Below are 9,064 nucleotides of genomic sequence, written 5' to 3'. Positions count from 1 at the left end.
ATTTCTGGTAGCCATTTTGGAAGGTCTCATAGATTAACTGCTTAATGAAAATACTACTGTGGCCATGCAGGCTTGCTGGGGAGACCAAGAGAGGCTGGACCAAATGACCCCATCTGTGGTCCCTTCCAACCTTACCTACTCTGAAGGCTGTAAATATTTGACCAGGAGTTAGAAGGGAGAACATGTTACTGCACCATCTTGTTATTTGATCCTGTTAGATTTGCTGGTGTCAGGGCTAGAGATCAACAGTGTGGTCGGTGTAGTGTCTTGGGATCTGGTGATCGCAGGTCTGACTACAGTTCTGTGAAACCTCAACTTCTAGCATGCAGGTATTGCACTATGGGAGCAGGAAAAGTGGTGGTGCCACTGAAGGGAAGGCTTCAAGTATTATGTCTGCTTCCAGAAGCATCTTTGGATGTTTAAAGAGGCACACAAAAGGAGAACCTCTTCAGAATGCTCAGCACTTGGATATGCCATCTGTACCTTCAACGCATCTTTTGTGCTCCATGCTGCACATAAAAGACAAACTACTTGCAAAGGGGATGGGGAGAGAGAAACAAACACCATCTTAAAGATATCCTAAAATACCCAACACTGATACTCGGCTTACAAGCAACAGAAATATGATACAACACTTTTCAGGTGGGGCATCCTGAGCTCTTGGAGGCTGGTTTTTGATCTGGTGAACAGCTGCACATGAACATTCACTTACATGTCTTGGTCTTTGACAAATGGAGGTTAAAATACTTATCCAGGCTCCCAGTTGAGGTCTGGTAACAGAGAACCCACAGTTATTAATTTCAATGGCAGATTGTCTCTAGTTTAGCTGCAGTGGTTTAAGATTTTACTGTCCTAGCAGCTGCACTGTTTGATAAGTGACAAAATGGGATGTGTGACCACTCCCTGGGCCACAGCTATGTTTATCAATTTAAATTATTAAATATGCTGTGCTGTGTTGAGCAGCCAAGGTGAGAGGAAAGGAGGTGGAAGGAGACATACCAGGACATCCACACCCACTGTTACTGGGTTCTTCCATTACAGACTGAGAGATGTGAGCTGGTAGTAGTAGAAGGTAAGGTCACTAAGAGACATTATTGCCTCAAACCACTGCAGCAAGGTTTGGTCTTCAGGCCTCCAGAATTTGTGATTTAGCTGAAAAATGGACTGTCTGGTTGAGTTAATCTGAACTGACAATAACTCCAGCTTTCAAGGTGTTACTGATATATACAGCAATGCCAATATATACTGCTGTATCATGCAAGTGTATATAAACCAGATAAGAACTGTGTTCTGTTTCAATATATATTTCAATAAGCAATTAAAAAAATAATTATCTTGCATTGCAAGTGGTACCACTTGTAGGTTTATTTCCATAGCCATCCTGCTCCTGAGGGTAAACCACGGTGCTAATGAAATAGAACTGGGAAGAGTTTACCTATCTAGGGTTTAGAGATCCAGAGTTTCAGATGGTTTATTAAACTTGTATTTCCACTTTGGAAAGTTCAGTTAGCAAGTAAAACTTATGTATATATTAAGCAGTCCATTTTTACTATCCTGTGCAGTCTTAGACATAACTTCCTTGCGTGAGGAGGTCATTGATCACAGCTTTCCTATAAATCTCTATATGTTGGAATAATCTTGCTTACTGACCTGTGTGTGATTAGTGTGCGTGACAAGCAACTGTCTCATCAGCAGCCATGGCTTAAGCAGTTGTTGCTCCCTACATTACACTGTGCCATGTCTTTATGTGGCTATTCAGCAAATGAGAACTCGTCTCACACAGTAATAACCCCTTAGTACTTTGTGGCCAATTTGTATTTCCTGGGTTATTTTCTAGGTTGTTTGTCATTTCCCTGGTGTGGTTCATTGCACGGTTTCATAAATTCTTAAGTGATATAGCTCTCAATGTCCAAACCAAAGACAATTTAAATGGCTTTATCAGGATGCTTAAGTGCCTCCTCCGGTTAAGTTTCCTTTATTTGCAGCTATCTACGGTGCCTGTTCGAATCAGTTTAGCACTTAGCACGCGTCAGTTTTCCCTGCTCCTCAGGGCTCTGCATGTGATAACTGCTTGTCTTTTAGTCCCCCAAGGCTAATGTCCTTACCATGTTTTCCTTTGCAAACACTTCTCTACCTTGCTGCTCCCACCTAGACATTTCACTCCAACAATCCAAATGAGGTAACATCACAAAGCTACAGTTATTTGGAAATGATGACCAATGCACTCTGTTGAAGGGATGCAGTTTCTTTTCAGAGCTGAAAAAGGGATTAAATGTCCAAAACCACTGTGTTGTTGTTTCGGGCTTTTTTAACCTTTCAGCTCTGTCAGCTAGTCTAATAAATGATGATGCTTCTTTTTCCAAGCCCTGCTTTTGCTTCCTTGGTGCACCTTTATGTGAATGGAGCATGACTAGAGGATAGTTCAGCAGCCATGTGAGTTGGGACAAGGCAAAGCCAGTGACAGAACACAGGCCCCTTCTTGGTGATTGCACCAAAAGTGTCAGGCTGCTCCTCGGTGGCAGGTCTGTGTTTCCTCAGCCCCTGTCAGTTGTTCTTACACTCTTCTTTCTACCACACTGGCCCAGCTCACAACCTGGTAACCACAACCACCAAAAAAAAGTATTTTCTAGCTGAATCAGTTTTCTCTTCATGGCTGTTCCTTGGGTCATGGCAGAGAAGGTGATACAAAAGGAGGTGATGCCTCTGCTTGTCCTGGTACAGTGACTCAAAACCTCACCAATCTGAAGTATTTGTTATTGCTCTTAGTTTGAGTTACTGTGTCTAAATGGTGCAGTAGACAAACATTTCCTATTTCTAGATTTATGCCATATCTAAATAGTTGCACTGGCAAAATTTACAAGTGGAGGAGTGGTTTTGATTGCTTATTTTCTCAGCTTCCTAGAATGAAGAATATAGCAAAATGTCAACTCTTTCTGGTAAAATTGGCTGAACTTCAGCTTTTGACAGTCTAACAGGCTATTGTGGTATGAATATTTTTTACATTTATAGCCAACATGCAAAGTCTCTGAGCACTGATTAGATTTTCATTAATACAGCTCTATATCTTCTTGTCACAGTGCACCAAAGTTCCCTATCCCTCATAAGGGAATCAAATAGGAGTTAAATTTCTTTCTTATTCTGAAGGTATAGAAAATATTTCTGGGATGTGTCTTAGTTCTGTTTCTTTTTCCCCCTCTTAAAATAACAAAGTATATTTTTATTTCAAAGCAACTTTCATTTTACAATAGTAAGTCTGTATAGGAAGTCTACAAAACATATTCTGTGCAGTATCTCTAGTTAGATCAGAGTTAATTTTATTTAAATATGAAAATACATTTTATATCTGCAAAGTTAAAGCTTATATTTAAATAATAAATGAAATTCATGGACCTGGAAAAACAAGCTAGCCATGCAATTAGTCTTTTGAATAAAAAACCACTGAGATGAATGAGAATTAAGGTGGTGCTTATGCTATAATACTAGGCTTAATCCTGTGCCATTTGTGTTAGTGGAGATGAATAAATTGTGAATTGAGATCAGTCCCCCAGACCTTAACTTTATTCCCACTGAAATTCTGAAGTTAACCTGATCAGGTAGTGGGGTCAGACTTGTAAAGTAAAATCCTGAATATGGTAACGGGACTTGTTATGGAAGATGATTTTTTCCCTTACTATCCTTCTGTAGATATAAAAAGATAGTGTTACATCAGTTATCCCAACATTATCTTCACAAGCAGATGGCCTAAATTTTTTTTTTAATAAATGAAGATTTGTATTCTGAAGAAAGTAGAATAATCAGAAGTGCTTAGATTTTCTATTCCCAGGTTCATTTTGGTTTTGATTATTACCAACTTAGTGAGTACAGCAACATTTTCATGCCCAAATAATCTTGACAGGTAATAGAAAAGGAAGTAGTTGTGCTACTCATGAGCTAGGAAGATTTTTCTAAGTATTAAAAAGTACTATACCTCAACTGATTAAGAGCCATATATGAGCATTCAGATGTATAATCTTCAGTTCCTTTTCTCATCCCAAGGTTAACTACTTCCGTGTCATGGTTGACATCTTTGTAAAATGCACTTTGGGCTTATTTATCTCTGTTATGGCCTTTATACTCTTAAATTGCACGTTATGATATAGCAAACAACAAAGTAAGATCTTTTTTTTAAAGGTTAGCTCCACAATATTGGTAACATGAATATAATTCCATTATTTGAGAGTCCCATTCAATTACAATTGTCGAGATGTCAGTCTGAAACCTTGAATTTGTTTTCCTCACAAATCTCTATTTTTAAATAGCTTCTAGATAACCACATTATTGGGGAGCTCCCTTAAATATTAAATAATTATCAAGTAATCTTTTGCTTTTTCTAAGATCAGCAAAATGAACCTGTTGGGACATGTCAAAACCTGTCTCTTAGTATCCTTTCTTCTAATGAGGCCTGAAGCAGGTGCTCAGTGGAGAACCACACAAATTACTATCTTAAATACTCAGTCTCTCAACCTCCTACAAATGGTTTGTGATTCAAAGATCTCCTGAGCTAGGGATGTTATAAAGTATTTCCATGTCTTCAGTACCACTCACAGGTTTTCCTTCTTTTCTTCGTAAGTGTGAAAAGTAAGTGATTTGACAGTATGTTATTGGGGATTTTTTTGGCATGGTATTAAAACATGGAAAGAACTTTCTCAAAAGAACAGAGAAAGAACAGAGAAGGGAAGAGTGGAGTTTTAACAGCATTGATGTTCCCAACATCATTGGTTTTGCTTCTTGCGAGAGCAATTCCACTGGCATTTTCTTGGTACTCCAGAAATCCCTCATTTCCAAATTTCAGGCTGCTGGCTGACACATTCTAGGCTCCAGAGGAAGGTCTTGGAGATGGAATGTCTTCATCTGAGGAAGCAGGCTCTCTTTGCCCTTTTTCAAGGGGCTCTTGAGCTTGGCTCAGCTTTCAGTGGCGAGCCCCTGCTGCCTGTGGAACACGGGGAGAAGTACTCATGGCAACCTATGTTGCTAGGCAGATGGATGATTGTGTTTTGTTCCTGCTACTGTGTTCTTGGGGATCCTGGCTTCACTTCCAGATATAATTAATGGTAATAAAGTCTGAAGGTTAAAATATATGGATCTCTAGGGCCATTTATGTGCCTGGGTGAGATGGGGAACAGTATCTTGGCACCTACACATAAAAGAAAGAGCTTTTTTCTGGTGCAGCTCTTTAGGCATAGTCCCAGAGGCCAAGCTCTGCCCGCAGCTCCTTGACATTGAAGAATATTGCTGCAGTAAATAAATGCTTCCTTTTTCCTAGCAACTCATTTTAATGCATGTTCAGTCACTTTTCCTCAAATGCAGCTTTGTTGAACCTGGACAGGAGGAGCTAAACATCCATAGGATGTTTAGGATAGTAGCTGTACATGAGCAGTAAGAGATATTTGCCAGGACAGTTCCAAAACCATCCCATGGACTGAGAAGGGTTTGAGATGCTGCTATCATCAGCAGCCTTCAAACTTGATTTTCCCCTTTCTTCCTTCAGTGTTTTACTTATGGACTCAGACAACCTCTGAGCTTTTTCCCTACAAAAGAACATCTTAACCTTCTTGCGTTCCCCTCTACTTCTTCTTCTCTTCTAATTGCAGGGTCCAACTTCCTGGATGTGCTGATTGAGATGCTTGTCAGATACTTTTCTGAGTTTCTTAATAGGGCAGAACACTATTCCCTTTTTGATGGATTGTATTTTTATTACCTCTGTGACTCATATTTGCTCTCAGAGAATGGCAGAGCCAGCACAAGGTAGAAGGAAGATATGCAGCCAGCAGGAGGGAAGGAAGGAGAAGACTTGGATCTTCCCTTTTCAGCACTGGTGAACTTCATATGTGTCAAGGAATCATACTGACATTTTATTTAAGAGGTCAGATTTTGGGCTTCTAGGTTTATTATTTATATGCAAAATTAAGCCAATTTATGCACTTTTATTATAATTTATGTACTTTTTGCTGTTCTGTAGGTGAGAACAGGAAGAATTATCTTTTTGAAAGAAAGCAAAATTATGACAGGTAAGGCTAATACAAATATACCAGCAGCCTGGAAGAGGTCAGTGGTAGAGGAAATAATGGAGGGCATGCCTGTATGTCTGTCTCTGCCCACTCTGTTAGGCTTCTCTTCCTCTTCTCCAAGCATAGGATCAAACCCTGCAGTTACAAAGAGAACAAGCCAGAGGAGAAACTGTCTTCCCCTCCTACACATGAAGGAAAGAGGTAGCTGCTCTCAAGTGTAATTTACCTAAATTCTGTAGGGAAAGATACAGTATAGGCAAGGAACGACAGAGTCTTTTTCTCATTTTTATCTGGTTACTGTGTAACATTTGGTGAACAGCTAATGTTTAGATAATACTCTGTTTTGAAGAGTCTGTTTCTGAGTCACTGAAATCAGCTGCTGATCCCAGAGGGAGAGTGGAATGAAGGTACACTTGGGTCATTCATGTCACATTGGTGAAAAAGGGTACAGTGACATGGAGATGCCTGCTGAACAGCACAGCTGTACCCCTTTTGCTTCAGAGGAGCTATAGGTAAAAGTCCTGCAACAAAATCATAGTTATCCACCTACTTTCTCTGCGAAGAACAAATGAATAGGCTTCTTTGCGCCTTCAATTATATGGTCCCCAAGGACCCACAGAGAGAGTCCTACAGTGAAGGTCTTCAGCAAATGTTTGGAGCAGAGATGTGTTGAGACGCTTGCAGTCCCGAAGCCATTAGGGGACACAGCTTTGTAGGATGTTATTGTACCTCCTTGAACTTCTCTCTCTTACATCACATCTCCCAGTTTAGACCTGTTTTTTATTGCTGAATAACATCTCTGAACATATGCTTGGAAAATATGCAAAATGTGTGATAGGACCCTGATAGCTGAGAGGAATGTATGTGATGAAATTAGGAGTGGAGGTAAGGGAACCTTATGTCTATGAGACTTCAGTGGATTCACGCTTTATATCAATGATGCTGGATTCTTTTATAATTTTCCTGAGATATCTTCTGACATTTTTATAATGAAAAATCACAATTTAAAAAGGGTATGTTCTCTTCAGAGGAGCTCTGTAAAGATCTTGCATGCAGCAGCTGATATTTCAAGCTGTTGAATTAGTAGTTCTGGGTTTCCTTTTGTACTTGTCTGTGCCAAAATGTGATTAGTTGTTTCAGCCCACTCATACCCTTGGTTTGAGGTATCTGTGCATTAAGTTAAAAGGGAAACAGCTATATGGTTCAGGTCCATATATCAGGTACTTGATCTGCATTATAATTGTTAACATTTTTTTCCCTACACAGATTTTTCAAGATACATTGCCAGGAAATTTTAAAGCAGTGAGTTCTCATTTTGAAGTGCTTTCTCATTCAGTATTTTGTTCTGCTCCTGGAGACAGGCAAGACACCAAAGCTTGATGTGTTAGGAATTGGGAGAATAAGGACATTTGGCTGCAAGCTGGTGGAAGCAACAGGAAACTCCAGGCTAGAGTGGACAATGCAAATGAAGCACTTTGATTTACAGTAATTGTCCTGAGAGGGATCTCAACAGCACGGGTAGGACAGTGCAAAATGCTGTTTGCTGAAATTTGTATGAGCTCTGAGTCAGTGAAGATTCTGTAGCTAGGCTAAAGTTATGAAACTTAACAAGTCTGATACGAACATCCAGGATTTGAGCAAGGCCTTTATATACTCACAACAACAAGTTCCCCAAGGAGCTATTCTAGCAGCTCACAAGGGCCAGAGCCAGCGGCTACAACAGGACATAGATGTTGTGGTACAGATGACATGTCATAGCTGAGGTACATTTCACGATTTCCCCTTTCTTCAGCTGCATTTACACACTGCTTTTCTCCCCATCTCTCTTGGAGGACACAAAGGTTAGTGCCTGTCAATGAGGAAAGCCAAGTGCAAGCCCTGGAGAAATTGCTGGGAAGATGTTAGAGGTGGATGCCCAAGTGGAGTCACTGTCTTATCATGTCACATTGCAGTGACTCACTTCCATTCAAAATCTACTATGAACACGCAATAATCTCAATAAATATGCACAATATGCAATACTTGCATTTATTTTAAAACTAAGAGTTGTTAATATTTTGGGCATGGATTTGTCATGAAAACCCGAATAACTTAGAACAGGATTTTACTAAGTTTTTTGAGGGATATGTAGTAAATACTTTGAATTAGTGTAGCATTTGTAGAAGAGCTATAAGTGTCCTATGATGAATGATGTGGAAATCTAATGCTGGGCACAGTATTCAAGAACATGAAATTCTACATTTGGGGTGGGGCAGGGAGGAGGTAAGAGAGGTCCATCCTTGCTAAAACAATGTATTTTGCACTTTTCTCCAGCTTCAAATGTGTGACTGACCCACCACCATAGACCTAAAATCAGGAAAGACAAGTTTTCTGTGTGGAGGGGTTAAGGGAATAAGAAATAGGACCCCGGTACGACTGAAAGAGAAAGGTTTTTTCTTTTGCTGCTGCATCCTCTAAATTTGTCTGCCATGCTATTCTCACCAAAATTTCTGTTGGCAATTTGAGAGGAAACAAATCTGTACTCCTGTAGTCAAACATGTAGTTTGAAATATTTAGTTACTTTAATAAACTGCTCAAGTCAGTAGATAACCTTTCAGAGGGATCAGCTTTGTTAGAGAGCATAATCAGCTGTTTTCCCAACAGAGTAAAGATGTACTCTTGGGTACCTATTGCACCCTCTTTACTCTAAGCTATGTTCAATAAAAAATGCAAAAATAAGTGGCTGAAAAGCAAATAGAAAATGTTAAAATGTTCTAAAAAAGTGATTTTTTTTTTTTTTTAAATCACAGAAGGTCTGTTTGTGCTCCATGTGTTTTTTTAAAATTTCAGGCTTCCATGAATACTGAGAACATCATTAACTGTTTGAGAGGTTGAATTGAGTGTGTGAGGACGAGTCATCCACGCAGGCTTTGCAAAACTGGACATCTGACAAATAAGCACCTGCTGTAGCGAGGACAAGGTTTTAGCTCTAGGAATTTCATAAATATTTATTTTCCAGGAATATACGGTTGCATCTT

Source organism: Serinus canaria, chromosome 3 (genome assembly GCF_022539315.1).
Source record: "Serinus canaria isolate serCan28SL12 chromosome 3, serCan2020, whole genome shotgun sequence".
Lineage (NCBI taxonomy): Eukaryota > Metazoa > Chordata > Aves > Passeriformes > Fringillidae > Serinus > Serinus canaria.
This window is presented reverse-complemented; position numbering follows the sequence as displayed.